At 42.9% G+C, this 18,079-nt stretch overlaps 1 protein-coding gene and 1 non-coding gene across 2 annotated transcripts in view; both read right to left on the bottom strand.

The window, feature by feature from the left end:
- Nucleotides 1-18,079, bottom strand: part of LOC126295266 (uncharacterized) — a 710,311-nt gene that overhangs the window by 615,310 nt on the left and 76,922 nt on the right. The window lies entirely within an intron of this gene.
- Nucleotides 14,269-14,343, bottom strand: Trnar-gcg (transfer RNA arginine (anticodon GCG)). The gene has a single exon. It is a non-coding gene; the product is annotated as a tRNA-Arg (tRNA).

The following is an 18,079-nucleotide window of genomic DNA, read 5'->3' as shown; positions in this document are numbered from 1 at the left end:
TGGGTTTTGGAGAAACTAATTTCTAAATAACAAAAAAATATCAGATTCTTTCTTATTTACGCACAAATATTTAGACAGTTTAAGAATTTCATGCATTAATGTCACAGCTGACAATTAGCAGTCCTTCCACTTTGTCATTTTTCAAAACATAATTCTGAATTCGCGAAAGTTACAAATTTTTATAGTTTATTTTTCCTAAAAAATGAAAAGCTAGGAAGTGTGTATGTATTAATAACATCTCATAATATCGGGAATAAAGTATTCATTGAAAATAAGTTCAGATCTCAATAACTTTTGGTTTATTTATTATAATTTTCCTTTCGTTAGGACATTTTCTCAAATACTTATATTTAGACAGCTCTGTAGCATTTCGACAAATAATCAGAAAATCAAAACATAGTATTTTTGGAGAGGTATCATGTGGAACGTCAACACATATTTTTTCAGCACACTTTGAAATAGTGGTGTGACACATTCACTCTTTACCTGTAGGATTTGAGATGAAATCGCCCTCTATGATTTTCACAGAGACTAATAAAAACAAGAAAAAATTAAAAGAAGAATGTGTAGCATGGAAGCAACTGTTTTTCACTTTCAATGGTTTCTACTTTGTGAAGGATGAAGGCACTTAATGGTTTGCTGTACACTAGGTCAGTGTGTGTTTACCGTGTCAATTTGAGCACTATCTGTACGACTACCATCTGATTCAGCATACTTACTAATCCTTCACTGAGTTTGTGGTGGTGGAAAATCGTAAATGGCATCAGCTTCAATGACATTATATATAGTGTGGATGTCATACGAGGAACCATTAAGTGCACGTATTAGGCCTACTTTCTTTCGCACTTTAATCGTAGGGTCATATTCTGAGGTGATTTGGCAGCTGTAAGCGGGTTTTCTCATACAAAAAAGGCCATTAGAATCCTTAAGCATGTAACCCTAGATACTCGTGTACGCCGCTGTTTAACAATGTAGGTATTCTACCTTCACCTGGCATTTACATCACGGCGACTTTTTTTTCTTTTCAAATGTAATACGATTAGCAGACTATTTGAACAGTCATAACTGTCACCATAAAAATGTTGTTGTTTGTGATCTTCAGTCCGGAGATTGACTTGACGCAGCTCACAGCGCTACTCTATCCCCACCAAGCCTGTTCATCTCCGAATAATTACTTCAACCTACATCCTTTTGAACCTGCTTAAGCCTATGTGAGACCTTAACTTTTCCCAGCGAATTGAATGTTCAAATAACTTAACGGGTTTGGTACCGGGTGACGTTGTCGACCACCGCAGATACTTTGACAGGGGCACACGCTGCCATTCTCAAGGCACAACTGCAAGAAATGAAAGAGGAAGCCGTCTGGTAGAATTTTGCACAGAGCATAACTTAATCATAGCTAACACTTGGTTCAAGAATCATAAAAGAAGGTTGTATACATGGAAGAACCCTGGAGATACTAAAAGGTATCAGATAGATTATATAATGGTAAGACACAGATTTAGGAACCAGGTTTTAAATTGTAGGACATTTCCAGGGGCAGATGTGGACTCTGACCACAATCTGTTGGTTATGACCTGTAGATTAAAACTGAAGAAACTGCAAAAAGGTGGGAATTTAAGGACATGGGATCTGGACAAGCTGAAAGAACCAGAGGTTGTACAGAGTTTCAGGGACAGCATAAGGGAACAACTGACAGGAATGGGGGAAAGAAATACAGTAGAAGAAGAATGGGTAGCTTTGAGGGATGAAGTAGTGGAGGTAGCAGAGGATTCAGTAGGTAAAAAGACGAGGGCTGCTAGAAATCCTTGGGTAACAGAAGAAATACTGAATTTAATTGATGAAAGGAGAAAATATAGAAATGCAGTAAATGAAGCAGGCAAAAAGGAATACAAACGTCTTAAAAATGAGATCGACAGGAAGTGCAAAATGGCTAAGCAGGGATGGCTAGAGGACAAATGTAAGAATATAGAAGCTTATCTCTCTAGGGGTAAGATAGATACTGCCTACAGGAAAATTAAAGAGACCTTTGGAGAGAAGAGATCCACTTGTATGAATATCAAGAGCTCAGATGGAAACCCAGTTCTAAGCAAAGAAGGGAAAGCAGAAAGTTGGAAGGAGTATATAGAGGGTTTATACAAGGGCGATGTACTTGAGGACAATATTATTGAAAGGGAAGAGGATGTAAATGAAGACGAAATGGGGGATAAGATACTGCGTGAAGAGTTTGACAGAGCACTGAAAGACCTGAGTCGAAACAAGGCCCCCGGATTAGACAACATTCCATTAGAACTACTGACAGCCTTGGGAGAGCCAGTCATGACAAAACTCTACCATCTGGTGAGCAAGATGTATGAGACAGGCGAAATACCCTCAGACTTCAAGAAGAATATAATAATTCCAATCCCAAAGAAAGCAGGTGCTCACAGATGTGAAAATTACCGATCTATCAGTTTAATAAGTCACAGCTGCAAAATACTAACTTGAATTCTTTACAGGCGAATGGAAAAACTGGTAGATGCGGACCTCGGAGAGGATCAGTTTGGATTCCGTAGATATGTTGGAACACGTGAGGCAATACTGACCTTACGGGTTATCTTAGAAGAAAGATTAAAAAAAGGGAAACCTGCGTTTCTAGCATTTGTAGACTTAGAGAAAGCTTTTGACAATGTTGACTGGAATACTCTCTTTCAAATTCTGAAGGTGGCAGGGGTGAAGTACAGGGAGCGAATGGCTATTTACAATTTGTACAGAAACCAGACGGCAATCATAAGAGTCGAGGGGCATGAAAGGGAAGCAGTGGTTGGGAAAGGAGTGAGACAGGGTTGTAGCCTCTCCCCGATGTTATTCAATCTGTATATTGAGCAAGCAGTAAAGGAAACAAAAGAAAAATTCGGAGTAGGTATTAAAATTCATGGAGAAGAAGTAAAAACTTTGAGGTTCGCCGATGACATTGTAATTCTGTCAGAGACAGCAAAGGACCTGGAAGAGCAGTTGAACGGAATGGACAGTGTCTTGAAAGGAGGATGTGAGATGAACATCAACAAAAGCAAAACGAGGATAATGGAATGTAGTCAAATTAAATCGGGTGATGCTGAGGGAATTAGATTAGGAAATGAGACAGTTAAAGTAGTAAAGGAGTTTTGCTATTTAGGAAGTAAAATAACTGATGATGGTCGAAGTAGAGAGGATATAAAATGTAGACTGGCAATGGCAAGGAAAGCGTTTCTGAAGAAGAGAAATTTGTTAACATCGAGTATAGATTTAAGTGTCAGGAATTCTTTTCTGAAAGTATTTGTATGAAGTGTAGCCATGTATGGAAGTGAAACATGGACGATAAATAGTTTGGACAAGAAGAGAATACAAGGCTTTCGAAATGTGGTGCTACAGAAGGATGCTGAAGATTAGGTGGGTAAACCACGTAACTAATGTGGAGGTATTGAATAGGATTGACAAGAAGAAGGGATCGGTTGGTAGGACATGTTTTGAGGCATCAAGGGATCGCAAATTTAGCATTGAAGGGCAGCGTGGAGGGTAAAAATCGTAGAGGGAGACCAAGAGATGAATACACTAAGCAGTTTTAGAAGGATGTAGGTTGCAGTAGGTACTGGGAGATGAAGAAGCTTGCCAGGATAGAGTAGCATGGAGAGATACATCAAACCAGTCTCAGGACTGAAGACCACAACAACAACAACAGCAGCAGCAGCAAGGCAGTCACCCGGCAGCAAACCAGCAAGTTGTTTAACATTCTTAAGCCTAGTTTAGACGACGACATTGGGTTGCGCCTCTCGTTGCGTGAAATGAGTCGCACGCAAATGGTTTCATATTTGACGTTCAGTAACGGCGAAATCAGTATACGCTTGTTTCGTCGTTTTTTGGGTTCCTGAGTTGTGTCTGAAATGAAAGTTTTGGCAGCTGCACATCGCACGAGTTTTGATGTAGTTAACGCTTGTTGCGTGGAGTGCTGCATAAGAAACGTGTTTCTATTTCTAACTGGACGAAGAAAAGACGTCGGCCCGGTTGCTCAGCATCCTTGCTGAAATAATTTATAATGGAAGACGCCAGATGTTCTTTTAATTATCTTAGAATGTCACCAGAACTGTTCACATTTCTTCTGAACAAAGTTAATTATGCGATAAGGCATAAAGGTACTGTAATGGGTGAAGCACTGTCGCCAGAACTGAAATTACATTTCACATTCCGTGCATTACAATCGAGAACAAAATGGCTCTGAGCACTATGGGACTTAACATCTGAGGTCATCAGTCCCCTAGAACTTAGAACTACCTAAACCTAACTAACCTAAGGACATCACACACACACACACACACACACACACACACACACACACACACACACACATGCCCGAAGCAGGATTCGAACCTGCGACCGTAGCAGTCGCGCGGTTCCGGGCTGAAGCGCCTAGAACCTCTCGGCCACCGCGGCCGCCACAATCGAGAACACTCGGCATGGTATAAGATGGGGTTTCAGTAGTGATGACGTTTTTACATTAACACCAATAATTATTAACATTAACGGCAGTAATTATTCAAAGAAGACCGCATTAAGAAGAGAACGGTTTGCAAACTACTCTCTTGAAGATAGACTTGTACAGTGGCAATATTTCAAACTTCAAACATATGTCAATTGGGAGCACTGCTGCGATGTTTTAAATAGACGAGTATTAAATAAAGAATACAGCTTCCTTAAAAAAAAAATCGGCCAACTCTAACGATGGAATATTTGTCTTTTAGACGAGAGCATTTCCACAGTTTGAATTACATTTACTTGTATTTTTCTTAATTCAGTTGTATATTTGCTGCTAATTCAGTAAATTTTGCCCTGCGGCTCAGATATTGTCCAACTATCTATGTTCTGATAGCACGTGAACGTCTCAGCATCGCTGAAATCCCACAAACGCCAAACAAACTCATGCAACTAGTGTGGCCAAAATTGGAACACGCCGAAAATGTTTTGTTTCACTGACGAGTTGCGTAAACGAGCGACGCACAATACGCAATGGCCGGTAGCGGTAGCGCAGTTGCCTGCAACCTAGTGTCGCCGTGTAAACTTGGCTTTACTGTATTCACCTCCTTAACAGCGTGAACGACGTCAGACGTTAATTACAGCAGCAAATAATAAAAAAAAAAAAAAAACGGGAACTGAAAAGAAGAAACAAACCAAGTAGTATGAAAACAAGGCACACGTTTAGCAGCTACTTTCAGAAAGATAGTACACGCGCGGCCGAGTGTTTCCTGTAGATGGTCAGGTGGTGTCAATTTTGGGTCCGAAGCGTCAGCGCACCCAATTTATGCTGCATTCCCCGTTTCCAGACGGGCCGAGACGGCGAAACGAGGAAAAGTCACCTGACGTTAAAGGTCTTTGACGGCACGTAAGACTACACTACGTTGTTATCTGAACTTTTTCCCCCGTAAAAGCTTTACTTTCCTTGTCAAAAAGGGAAAGCTTACTTTTTTGTTTCACGCGATTTTTTATTTCGACTTTGAAAAAAAAAACATTCGGTTTTAAAAATTGCTTTTATACACACGGTAATTCAGCATCCGAGCTTATTAATAAACTCTTTACCCTTTCATAATTCGTAACAGCAGTTGTGAAATGATGCTATTTGCCAACCCCACACACTTTATTTACAAATCTTGTAGTGAAAATTTTTACCTCCGCCATGTCCGGTAATACAGGACAGTGATCTGCTACGATTTTATAATGGTCCACACTTTACATTATAAAAGGCATACAATTTTATTGCCATCCTACAATTAGGAGAATGTGCATTACGTGTTTGAACTAGATGGATAAATTAACCTGAGACTTTTCTGTGGATGGACTGTAATAAAAGCTTGCAACATTATACACTGGAGATGACAACAGCAGCCGCTGAAAAATATAATTACATTTATGGATGTGTCTACCTCCAAGTTTGATTAATACACGTTTGTTATTCTAGGAAAGAGTACTGTAGTACTACAAAGCGTAAATTATTGCATGCTTCAGATCGACCCTATCTCCAGCTTCAAAGACCTGTAACTTGTGCTGCGTTTGGTGGCGTCAAGGTCACACCAGCACTGGCGCGTTTGACTGCTGGCGCGCGGTTTCTCGGGGCCCTACACATAGACAGTATCGTTTGTTCCAGATGTCGAAACAATTCATCAGAACAAAAAATATAGTTCGACTTAGCCTTTGATTCATTACATTAATTTCCTAAGGTAAATACTATTCGTAAGAGGTTTGTATACCTCTTACGAATACAGCTGGAACAAACAATACGCGTCCCGTCTCACCGCGCCCCAGTAGTCAAACGCGGCACTTCTGGTGTGACCTTGACGCAGCCAAACGCAGCCAAGTTTCAGATCATCTCGGCTATTGTGGCAGCGCAAAATACAAGCCAAATTGGTATCATCGCCTGACGGTGATGTAATGAGCAGCGCTGATGCAGGTTAAAAGGACCGGCAAGACTCAACGCTTTTGATTCATCGCCGTGTCATGCTGGCGGGCAAGGAGGAGGCAGCACTCTTAGAAATCGTTCAACCCATGAGAGCGGTCGGTTCCCACGTCGTCTGAGGCAAGTGGGGGGAGAAAAAAAAACTAAAGAAAACCAACTAATCCTGATTCTACGACACGCGGTATAGATCAGATAATCTTCTCACAATGACAGTGGACCACTGGAAAGAGAAAAGCTGTGATGACAAACTATGCATTGAGTGTGGACCCCACAAAAAAAAAAAAAAAAATAAATAAAATAAAAATAAAAAAAATCGTAATGGCAGGAAGGGAGGTGGTGGGAGAATCGGCACAAACAATGGTTTCGAAATTGAAAAGGTACTCTGCACTGAACAAGCTAATAATAAACCGTGATTTTCGAGAGAAGTATAGGAACCTTACTAAATGTGACTAATTTAGGAAATAAACGTGCTGTCAATTGGAACGAAGTTATAAATGACTGTGCTGAAATGCGCTTTAGAGATCATGAATGATTGGCGGAGAATGCACCACAGCAAAAACACGAATCTATATTTAGCAAAGTAAAAATGGTAAAGTGCGACTGGTATTCTGTTAAGTGAAAAACACACACACTGTACTGTCAGTCTTGCGGCACGCTGAAGCAAAGCAATAAGAACAGAATCACAAGTAATTTTCAAGGACACGAATACTGAACCAAATAGAAACGCAATACAGAAAACGAGGCCGGCTATTACAACGTACGTCTGTGGCACAAATGCAAGTGATAAAGTTTCGCCTGCCCACATATATTCAAATAAATATAGTCCTACAACTCCTTAGATTGCCTTGTTCCTTAATTCTTTAATTGCAGACCACGTTTCTCCAATGCTGATTGCGCGCGCTTCAGTTCTTGTATCCTTGAAATAATGGCTATACTTTACGGAAAGGAGCTTGTATGCATCTTTTAGGCACTTATACGCACTGAACTACTGCTTGCTATCCAAGGAAATATATATTTAACTATTTTCAAAATTACCTGTTTCGATTCCTCTCCACAACACGACAAATGCACCTCAGTTTCCCTAATTACACCTCTCCCACAAGTTTTCCATTTTTCTTGAAATACACAAATATAAACTCCTCTGCAGTGCTCTTTCCAGTCAGCAACAGATTGGCAGCCCAAGTTGCAGCTCTTAAGTATGTGTCTTGCTACATTCACACACCCAATTGTGCGCCAGTTGCACAATGGGACTTAGTAGTAATGTGCTACCCAGAAACCAGGAACCTTACCTGACAGTTTCTCGCGCCCATCATTCCCTTTTACCCGACGCTTCCACATGAATCCGTTAGTCAAACTCTTCTACGGTACCAGCACCACTGCTGAAAGGCACACTTTACACCTTCTCTCTCGCGATAAATCCACTCGTCGCACACCAATCTAGAATCTGCTTCTCGTCTTTCAGACTATAAAAACTCCTGATCGACGCGCCGGCTCATTTTTGAAAGCAACTGCAACCATGTTCAAACCGAACATCATTTGAAAAGACGCCCAACGATGCACTTGTCGAATGAAGCCAAAGACAATGCACGAAAGAAAACCTAGATCGAATGTTTAGTGCCAGTATCTCCAACTAATCACAAACTACTGAGTAGACGCCGTGAGCTCAGGAGCATGCGCAAACGTGAAATCGCATTAAGCAACGCGTTCCCGGTTCCTGGAAGTTGTGTGTATAACCCACGCGTCAACCAACCAATCGATCGCTAGACAAATTGCACGTGTGTAAGCGTTTTGACCTGGCGACCTCACACTGTCATTAACATTGCCAAAAATGGTCAACTGACATCGCGATTTTGCAAGGTTATGATGTCGAACACCCAAATGAAAGCGCGTGTTTCAGTTAGATTAGCTACAGCTTGCAAGCAACAGAAAACTAAGAAAAAGAGGAAATAAGTCCGAGAATGGTTGGGGAAAAAAGAGCAACTGGTCACTTATTAATTTACTGACTGCATTCAGAACCACGGTCTCGAAAAATTTCATAAATTACTTTCCGATGAGTCCTGCACAGTATGAAAAAAAAACACACACACACGTTAACGAGAGAGGCACTAGCAGTCGACAAGAGACTAGGGTTAACTTAGAGATTTATTGTAACAGGCAAGGTATTATAATGCTCTGAGCTTAGTTCTGTAATATCTGCTAGCACAGTTGGTAAGATTCTGTGGACATTTGTGAAGGAATTATATAAGCTTGGCGAGAACCTGTTCGGGCAATTAAAGTACGTCCTCCTGTATTTTGGTTTTTAGGTTTCGCTTCTGATATTTATCCGATGTGAAATCTAAAAACCGAAATACAGATAGATTAGATCTTAGATTTACTTTCCCATAAGTATTGGATGTAAAACCGAAATATAGTCAATGGACGTTTACTCATAAAATGTACTTTCTTCCTTGCTGTTTAAGTCTGAAGTCTCAAGCCTTCTGCTATGAAGAGCTACGCGTGCTATCTTATTTTACAGTTGTTAAAGCCTTCATTTCCTATGTACTTACCTGGTGTTGTATTAATTAGATAATGCGTGCCAGACCTCGATTTGTAGTCTTCTTTCTTGTCATGAACATTTTTTTGTTTTAATTAGGTGCTTTACCATGACGTATTTCCTCGGGAAACTATAAATCACGTTCAGATTTCATGAATTTGGAAGGTGGTAGAGGTCCTCAAAACTTCCTCCAATTGGTAGAAACTGTAAAGTGGCTAACAGCCTCTCCTCGCAGCTTGCAGCATCTCACGACTATTTTTCTTTAAGAATGGTTTTGTGATGTTCAGCAGCTCCGAAATACGAGTTTCATTCGGCCTTCCGTAATTGCGAAAATCGGCGGCTCCCAGCTCGGCAAGTAACACATCGTAGATGAATTTATTTCTTTTCATTAGCCACTTCTTTGCCCACAGCTTTCTCTCTCTTTTTTGGCCTTGTTACCTCTAATTTAGCCAAGGCAAACTTAAACTTTTGCTTCTGTGTAAAACGAAATGGAATCTCGTAAAATATAAACTCGATGAACGTACATCGCAACAGGGCGGAGCTCTAAACGCTGACTGCCATCGGTCGGGACGTGTGTGGGCTGCCACCAAACTTGTCGGTTCGTTGGCCAGTCGATCGATAAATTGGTGCGCGAGAGCAGACAGCCAATCCGGAAAAAAAAAAAAAAATTCTGGCTCTTCCAAGGTGCCCGAACGTGCATGCGCACAGCTCTGTGTTAGAATGGGGGTAAACTCCACGAGACTCTTGTTAGTGGCGAGTTCTATCGATCTTTCGGAACCAGTACTATTTTAATAACAATGCCGGCAGAAAAAGCAACAAGCGCATACCGGTTCAGCATTGCTGTGACAATACTGTACCTATATATGAACATAGTAACTGTTCTCGAAAGAACAGATACCACTGATGACCGTGCACCTTGTATAGAGTACATGATAGTTAATTGAAACCCTCAGCTGCCGACAGGTGGTGTTGATACACCTCGATGTGGACAGCTGAAAATGTCTGCCCCGACCGGGACTCTAACCCGGGATCTCCTACTTACATGGCAGACACACTATCCATCTGAGCCACCGAGAACACAGATGAATAGTGCGACTGCAGGGACTTATCCCTTGCACGCTTCCCGTGACACACACATTCCCCAACTGTATATAGTTGAAGGCTACCCAGCCATTGACCTTCGTCTGTGTGAATGCGCACAGGTTGCCAGGTTGCCCAAACTCTTACGGGAATCGCCAAGGCATTCGCAAATGTGTATTAGGTACATTATGTTTGTAGATTGTGGACAGTTGGAAATGTGGGTCTCACAGAAAGTGTGCGAGGGTTAAGTCCCTGCAGTCGCGCTATTCGTCTGTGTCCTCGGTGACTCAGATGGATAGAGCATCTGCCATGTAAGCAGGAGATACTGGGTTCAAGTCCCGGTCGGGGCACACATTTTCAGCTGTCCACATCGAGGTATATCAGCAACACCTGTCGGCAGCTGAGGGTTTCAGCTAGTCATCATTTATTCCAGGGAAAAAACTGCACGGTCATCAACAGTACCTGTTCTTTCGAGAACAAGTTACTGTCTTCATATATATAGTTAAAGGCCATTGACCTTGCTCTATGGGAATGTGCACAGGTTGCCCAAACTCTGATGGGAATCGCCAAAGTGTGTGTAATGAGTGAATGGGCAAATTTCTATAACATACATTACATAGGTAGAACTGTGGACAGTTGGGAATGTGAGTCTCACGAGAAGCGTACAAGGGATAAGTCTCTGCAGTCGCGCTATTCATCTGTATCCTCTGTGGCTCAGATGGACAGAGCGTCTGCCGTGTAAGCAGGAGATCCCGGGTTCGAGTCCCGGTCGGGACACACATTTTCAGCTGTCCCCATCGAGGTATATGAACAACACCTGTAGCAGCTGATGGTGTCAATTAATTATCATTTAATAATGTAACTTGAGTTGTGTCGTGGCTTTAGGTACGCATGTACATGCAGTGTGCAAGACTTGTCCCCACCTGGTCTACACGCCAGTTTGTAGCTGTCATCGCCGACGGACATCTGTTGGATTGCACAGTGGCACCAACCCTAGTCTGGAAATATTTTTTCCAAGCCACAGAGCAATGATGTACACTGCTTCATTTGCTTTAAAATGATTAATAATTTGTCTGCTGTTTCTATAAAATGATGAGTGAGAAAGGGGATTTAGTAACAGCAACAAAATAAAACCTTAGCAAATCATTCATAATGCACAATAAAAATAGAAGGCAGCTGTCTGCTACCTATGTCTATATATTATGGCTTTATCTGCTTGTGGCCCTTGACAACGGGCAAATTAAAATGAAAACAGAGTTCTCCAATCTCTACTTTCACACTTTAGCACTCTATCCGTAATGCCCAAACAGAATGTAATACGAATAAGGAGCCAAAAATCGCTTATTTCAGAAACCGGTTAACTGTCTGTATACTTCAGCAGAAAAAAGGAAAACCTTGTTGTTTCAGCAGTAATAACCATCCCTAGGAGGTGACACTGAATTTATAGTACACTTTCGTGTGCTGCATCATATGTTAGTTGAATTGTGTGAAACATTCAGGAACTCTACGGGGGGGGGGGGGGGGGGGGGGGGGGGGGGGGGGGGTAATGGGAAGCTGCTTCCACTACAGCACATTTTGATATCTTTGTGGTTTGCTGGCCACAAATTGGGAAGATTTAGAACATGACAGACAAATTTAACATCTATACTGGTTTTCAGCTAGTTCCTAGAAGGAGTGACTGACTTTCTTAGTCGTTCAGAAGCCGATATTACAAATTGGCCATCTGCAGAAGAATGGTCACAAATAGATGCCAATTTCCAGGGAAATATGATGCCTCGTATGACTGGAGCAATCTAAGGGGAACACATTACAACACACTCCTCCCAAAGATCCTAACTGTATCTGAATTGAAAATACTATTTTTCCATGCAACTATAAATAGGCTGGCTGATCATAACAAACAGATTTGGGACTAAATCTCCAGTTATCCATGTTCTATTCACGACAGGATTTTTTTTTTTTAAAAAACAAAAATTAATAAAGTACAACTAAAGCATTTTTTGCTATGTTAATGAAAACTGGTATTTGACTTCTCACTTAAAAATAAAGAATGTTTTAGTGTTTTTGAAAATTCAACCCCTAAGGAGAAAAATTGGGGATAAAAATTTTCATACAAATAAGATCATTTAAAAAATTGAGTGTTTGGCTTCTCAGTTAGAAATAAAAAATTGTTTTTCAGTGCTTTTTGGAAATGCAACCACCCAGGGAGGTGGTGAATTAAGGATTTTGTTATATTATAACATTTTTAAAGCTAAATTCATGACAATTGTTATTTGACTTCTTAAGAAATGTGTGCAAGTTTCTATGGACACATCACCGCAATATCTCAAAAGCCGAGCTTAACAAAGGTCTCCAACTCAAGCTACTAAAATCATTTTTTGATCAGAAGTATGTTCGGACTATACGATGTTTCTATGGCCTTAAATAGCAGGCATTAAGCCAGTTTAAATCTGAAATTCACCAAATATATACTTATTAACACATCTAATTGTTATTTTTATGAAAGGCTCACATGTTCCTATTTTTACTAATGTACTACACAAAAAAATCTCTAGTTTTTATTGTAAATATAGATTTTTAATGTTATCTTTTATAACAGATTGTTGATAAAGATAGTTAATAAAGACTGTTTATATTTAAAAAATTTACAAATAAAACTTTTGCATCTTTATGTTTGGAGTGTAACTGTTATTGGGTTGCACCGCATTTACGATTTGTCACCCGGTTGCATGTGTGTCAACTTCACCTCCAAAATAATTTTAGGTCACCTTTCTTGAAGTTACTTGCTGTAGTGGACTTCTGTAGCATCACTAAACCGTGCCTTGTGACATCTCCTTTTGCAATTGAGGCGGGCCCTGGAAGAGAGCTGACCTACTTAAGCTACTGAAATGATGTAACGAGGTTTTTGATAATTATTCTGTATTATAACAACACCATTTCTACTGTACAATTACTTTTACAATTTCGGATGATGCATATCATTCACGACTTGTAGCTCACAATAGATCGTAACACGTATGTGTGATGCTTTGACATTACAGATCAGGTAACAGTTCTCTCAACCATTCTTCAGTTATTCAATCGCTTCCAGTCTCGCCGGCACCCCTTTTCTCCTCAACTTCCGAGCACTGCCAGGATGCAGCGCCAAAGCATAATCAGGTCTCCACAGCCGGTGGAGACGAGCGTTCACCATCGCGCCTTGTCGGCGTGCCGAGGTCACTTCCTTTTGCTTCCATCTGCACATATATCAAATGAGAGTGCACACAGTGGCATGTTCCACTGTTAGTTAACAACTACCTAAATGACATTTTCAGTTTCCACAAACATCTTTCGCCGACCTAAGGGGATAAAAGTGGAAAATGATAAGCTGTCCAATCCTCAGCTACACCACACCTTCATGTACCATAAACACAAAAAATTACAAAAATCTGATCGCCACGTGGTCTCATCGTGAACTGTGCATGTTGAAATGGATAACAAAGTTGTGTGCTATCCAATGTCTACCTAACTGACGAATGATGATTGCGCCAGTTAAAAATACCTTTATTAGTTAAGTAATTCAGAACTGCACGCTGTTTGCAAGTTTTGTTATTATTTATGCATGTAAATTGATAAAGAATGTTCGCATCCTGCAGGTGGGACAGCAGAAGTTTTACTACATTTTGCAGCATCTGCTGACTTGGCAATATTCCCAGCTGCCGTATCCCAGCTTGAAGTAATTAGCACACCCATTTATTCGGTGGTGCGCCCGTGACCGTGGTTCTGATGTCACGCATGACAGAATCACTTTCAGCTATCAGCTGTAGGACCAACAACCCTTTTGTTTCATGAAGAGTTTAATGCAGATCTGTCACAGTTGAGTACAACTATTTGCAAACCAACTGGTTCATGTACAAGCCTGACCTACTGAGGCTAGGTGAAAATGCCCGAGCTTAATGACAACGATCTGAAATTGGCAGTACATGCATCACAGTGACAATATACATATTTTCACTATGCAAGTCAGTATTACGGTCGACTCTTCACGAAGGTGCAATATTATGTACAGAATAGTCGCTACTCGTCACAGAGTGGAAATGCTCAGTCGCAAGGGGCACAACAAAAAGGCTGCTAAACAAGTTTGCTTTTAGAATGAGATTTTCACTCTGCAGCGGACTGTGCGCTGATATGAAACTTCCTGGCAGATTAAAACTGTGTGCCAGACCGAGATTCGAACTCGGGACCTTTGCCTTTCGCAGGCAAATGCTCTACCAACTGAGCTACCCGAGCATGACTCACGCCCTGTCCTCACAGCTTCACTTCCGCCAGTGTCTCGCCTCCTACCTTCCAAACTTCACAGAAGCTCTCCTGCGAACCTTGCAGAACTAGCACTCCTGAAAGAAAGGATCCTGCGGAGACACGGCTTTGCAACAGCCTTGGGGATGTTACCAGAATGAGATTTTCACTCTGCAGCAGTGTGTGCAAAGGTCTCGGGTTTGAGTCTCGGTCTGGCACACAGTTTTAATCTGCCAGGAAGTTTCAAGTTTGCTATTTCCCAAAAGGCTTTCGTCAGAAATAGAAAAAACACACACGCACTCACACAATCACCGTCTCTGGCTACTGAAGCCAGACTGTGAGCAGCAGTACCTAATGAGAGAAGCAAACAGGTGGTGGGGATACGGAGAAGGCTGGAGCAATAAGGAGAAGGGATAACAGGGTAGGGGTGGGGGACAGTGAAGTACTGCTTGTGAGAGCATACAGGGACAAGGTGGAGACAGGGTAGGGCAGCTAGGTGCAGTTGGCAGGTTAGGCAGAAGGTAAGGTGGGGTGGGGGTGGGGGGGGGGCAGACAGCACAAAAGTAAAAAGACTGTGTGGGCATTGCTTGAATATACGGCTGTGTAGTGCTGGAATGGGAACAGGGAACGGGCTAGACGGGTAAGGACAAGACTAACAAAGGTTGAGGCCACGAACAGATACACCTGCGCAATGCAGAAAAGCTGGTGTCGGTGGGAAGGATCCAGATGACACAGGCTGTGAAGCAATCACTGAAATGAAGACGACTTTTGGGTGGCGTGCTCAACAGTGGGGTGGTCCAGCTGTTTCTCGGCCACAGTTTGTCGGTGGCCCTTCGTGCAGACAGACAACTTGTTAACTGCCGTACCCATGTAAAGTTAAGCAGATCGGCTGCAGCTTAGCTTGTAGATCACATGACTGGTTTCACAAGTAGTCCCAGCTTTGGTTCAGACTGGAGTAGGTGGTGGTGGGAGGATGTACAGGATATGTCTTGTGTCATGGCTCACATTCCGGTAGTAGACGTAGAAGCAAGTGGTTTGGTGCAGGAATTGTGTAGGGATGGATGAGGATACAGAGTAGGTTAGGCGGGCAGCAGAATACCACAGTTTTGGGGAGGGGGAGTGGGGGGGGGGGGGTAAGGGGGGAGGAGGAGGAAGAGGAGGAGGAGGAGGAGGAGGAGGAGGAGGAGGAGGAATTGGACATTCTTCGTTTCAGGGCACGGTGAGAGGTAGTCGAGAAGGTAATTCAGTGGCTCCAGACCCAACTGGCACCAAGTCACGAGGGGAATGCTGCTCTACGGCCAGACGGTGAGACTTTGGGATGTGTCGGGTGACTGGAAAGATAAGGCACCAAAGACTTGTTTTTGTACAATATTGGGAGGAAAATTACGGTCTGTAAAGGCCCGAATGACACCCTCAGTATATTTTGACAGGGACGGCCGCAGATGGCAAGGCTGTATGGAACGACTTCTTGGTACGGAATGGATGGGTGCAGTCAAAGTGGAGGTATCGCTGGTGGTTCGTAGATCTGATATAGACAAGAATTGATGAAGACTTCTTTGAGGTGGTGGTCAACATTGAGGAAGGTTCAGTAGAACCAGGTGAAGTGAATGGGGGAGAAGGTGCTGAGGTTTTGGAGAAAATTGGATAGAATGGAGGTTTTTGTGATTTCACCCCTTCCTAAAATCCATAAACCCAACTACCCACAACATCCCATTGTGGCCAGTTTCTGTGCCCCACTGAAAGAATCTCTGCTCTCGTAGAAATACACCTTCAGCCTATTACCCACAACGTACCTTCCTATATACCAACCATTTCGTCCACCTGCTCTCCAGAGTTCTCGTTCCTTTACCACACGGTGCCCTGCTCGTCATTACCGGTGCCACTTCCGTTACACTGACATCCCTAATGCCCACGGTCTTACTGCTATCGAACACTACCTTTCCAGACGCCCGACAGATTCCAAACTTACAACCTCCTTTCTAGTTGCCGTGACAGACTATATCCTCACCCACAATTACTTGTACTTTGAAGGCATTATCTACAAACAAATCTAAGGGCACCCACATGGCACCATTCTGTGCCAACCTATTCGCGAGCCATCTGAAGGAATACTCCCTAAACACCCCGAATCCCAAACCCCTCGCCTAGTTGAGATTCATTAATGTCATCCTCATCTGTATCCACTTTCCTACAAAACCTCAAGAACTTCTCCCCATTCGTTTCACCTGGTCGTACTCAGCAGGCCACTTTCCTAGATAACATCCACCTCAAAGATAGCAACATCAGTACCTCTGCCCACATCGTACCTACCGAGCGGCAGCAATACCTCCACTTGACAGCTGCCACCCATTCCGTACCGAGAAGTGCTTCCGTACAGCCTAGCCACCTGGGGCTGTAACATCTGCAGTGACGAGCAATCTCTCTCGAAATATACTGAGGGTGTCACATAGGCCTTTACGGACTGTTACTCTTCCAATCTTGTACAAAAACAAATCTTCCACACCTTATCTATTCAGTCACCAACCACCACTCTGCCGCAGAGGAGCATTCCCCTCGTGGCTTAGTACCTTTCAGGACTGAAGCAACTGAATTACATTCTCCGTCACGGTTTAGACTACCCACAATCTCTCTCCCCACCCCCACCCTCACAATCCCTGACTGTGGTATTCCTTCATCCATCAAACTAGGCAACATCCTCATCCATCCCTATACACCCCTGCGTCGAACCCCTCGCCTTGTGGCTCTTATCCCTGTAGTACACTTAGATGCGAGACCTGTCCCATACATCCTCCCACTACCACCTACTGCAGTCCAACACAAACATCACTTATCCCATCAAAGGCAGGGCTACCTGTGACACCAGTCGTGTGATCTGCAAGATTAGTTGCAAGCACTGTGCTTAATTTTACAAGGGCCCGACAACCAGCAAGCTGTCTGTCCGCACGAATGGCCACTGACGAACTGTTGCCGAGAAGCAGCCAGACCACTCAATTGCCGAGCATGCCGACCGACACGACAGTCATTTCACTGACAATTTCGCAGCCTGTGCCATCTGCATCCTTCCCACCAACACTAGCTTTTCTGAACGGCATAGGTGCGAACTCTACCTGGAATGTATCCTATGTTTCTATAACCCTCCTGGCCTCAAACATTGTTTATCACTGTCCTTACGCATGTGGCCCTTTCCCTGTTCCCATTCCAGCACTACACAGCAATCTATTCCACCAATGTACCGAAGTCTCTTTACTTATATTGTTATCCTCCAGCCCCCCAAAGGCAGCTAGCTAGCTGCCCTATCCTCTCTCCTCCTCCACAAGCAGCACTTTACCGCCCCTCACCCGTGCCCCGTTATCTTCGCCCTCGCTGCCCCAGCCTCCTCCTTACCCCCACCGGCCCGTCGCTTCTCCCGTCACGCGCTGCGCTGCACTGCCGGTCGCAGTGTGGCCTCAGCTGCCAGAGACTGCGGTCGTGAGTGCGTCCGTGGGTGTGTTTCTGAAGGAGGTCTTGTTAGCTGAAAGCTCACTTTCCAACAGCCTTTGCTGTTATCATCTGTGACTCAGCATCCCCACTATGTGCTGAGTAGCAACAATTATTTTCATAATATTGTTAAATTTGACCCCATAGTTCCCTTTCTTCACAAAGCTGGCAATTTATAAAAGCTTTCAGATTTCAGTGCACTACTGCAATGGTAATGCAAGTCCGTATTAATGCGAACTTTACGGTCATCAGAA

This window comes from Schistocerca gregaria, chromosome 11, assembly GCF_023897955.1.
Source record: "Schistocerca gregaria isolate iqSchGreg1 chromosome 11, iqSchGreg1.2, whole genome shotgun sequence".
Taxonomy (NCBI): Eukaryota; Metazoa; Arthropoda; class Insecta; order Orthoptera; family Acrididae; genus Schistocerca; species Schistocerca gregaria.
Note: the sequence above shows the minus strand (reverse complement) of the source record. Positions and strands in the feature narration are given on the sequence as shown.